Source organism: Primulina huaijiensis, chromosome 15 (assembly GCF_012295235.1).
Source record: "Primulina huaijiensis isolate GDHJ02 chromosome 15, ASM1229523v2, whole genome shotgun sequence".
Taxonomy (NCBI): Eukaryota; Viridiplantae; Streptophyta; class Magnoliopsida; order Lamiales; family Gesneriaceae; genus Primulina; species Primulina huaijiensis.
The window spans coordinates 15,762,661-15,764,604 of record NC_133320.1 but is presented as its reverse complement, the minus strand read 5'-3'; positions in this window follow the sequence as shown (position 1 = coordinate 15,764,604).

The following is a 1,944-nucleotide window of genomic DNA, read 5'->3' as shown; positions in this document are numbered from 1 at the left end:
CAACATGTGTCACTGGAGGAACGTCGAAACACACGACACACTTCGGGGCACTTTTGGCTTACCTTCCACAATGATTTGAACAAAACTCAAAATAAGAAAGTTACACCTCTATGTCTTATCTAACCACTCCAATTGGCCTCATAACAATTGGCTCAACATACGAATTACCATGAATTAAATCGCAACGATGCTACAACAACTACACAACAACTATAAACAACAATACTATAAACCATATATCACAACTCTTAACATCAAAACTATACATAAACTTAACCAAATAGTCCATAAGCATACAAAATCTTAAACCGTACCGTTCACCAGGCTTGGATATTACAATCTCCCCTCCTTAGAGGAATTTCGTCCCCGAAATTGACGTCACTGCGCAAACAACTCGGGATACTTCTCTTTCATCTCATCCTCTGGTTCCCACGTGGCTTCTTCAATCAAATGATTCCTCCAAAGGACTTTAACAATGACGATCTCTTTGTTTCTCAATACTTTAACTTTGCGATCAAAAATCTGGACCGGAATCTCTTGATAAGTCAAATTCGGCGTCAAATCCAATGGCTCGTGGCGAAGAACATGGGAAGAATTTGCAATATATTTCCTGAGCATAGAGACGTGAAAAACATTATGAACTCTGTCAAGATCTGGCGGTAGGGCTAACCTGTAGGCTCGATCACCAACTCTATCCAAGATCTCAAATTGGCCAATAAATCTCGGACTCAACTTTCCCTTCTTGCCAAATCGCATCTCACCCTTAAGAGGTGCTATCTTCAAGAACACATGATCGCCAACCTCAAACTGCAATGGCCTACGACGCACATCGGCATAACTCTTCTGTCTCGACTGCGCTGTCTTCATTCTTTCTCGGATAATAGCAACAACATCAGCAGTCTGTTGGACTAACTCTGGACCCAACATCTTCCTCTCACCAATTTCATCCCAATACAAGGGAGATCTACACTTCCTGCCATAAAGTGCTTTATACGGTGCCATGCCAATCGTCGCTTGGTAGCTATTATTATACGTGAACTCAACAAGAGGCAATTTAGAATCCCGGCTACCAGGATAATCGATAGTACAAGCTCTGAGCATATCCTCTAAAATCTGAATAACTTTCTCTGATTGACCGTCGCTCTGAGGGTGATATGTTGTACTAAATTCTAACCGTGTACCCATAGCTCTGTGCAAACTCTTCCAAAACTCTGAAGTAAATCTAGGGTCACGATCAGACACAATCGACACAGGAACACCATGAAGTCTAACAATCTCAGCTACGTACTCTTCGGCATATTGGTTCATGGAATACGTCGTCTTAACTGGCAGAAAATGCGCTGACTTGGTCAACCGATCAACAATAACCCAAATAGAGTTAAAACCTTTCTGCGTTNGATCACCAACTCTATCCAAGATCTCAAATTGGCCAATAAATCTCGGACTCAACTTTCCCTTCTTGCCAAATCGCATCTCACCCTTAAGAGGTGCTATCTTCAAGAACACATGATCGCCAACCTCAAACTGCAATGGCCTACGACGCACATCGGCATAACTCTTCTATCTCGACTGCGCTGTCTTCATTCTTTCTCGGATAATAGCAACAACATCAGCAGTCTGTTGGACTAACTCTGGACCCAACATCTTCCTCTCACCAATTTCATCCCAATACAAGGGAGATCTACACTTCCTGCCATAAAGTGCTTTATACGGTGCCATGCCAATCGTCGCTTGGTAGCTATTATTATACGTGAACTCAACAAGAGGCAATTTAGAATCCCGGCTACCAGGATAATCGATAGTACAAGCTCTGAGCATATCCTCTAAAATCTGAATAACTCTCTCTGATTGACCGTCGCTCTGAGGGTGATATGCTGTACTAAATGCTAACCGTGTACCCATAGCTCTGTGCAAACTCTTCCAAAACTCTGAAGTAAATCTAGG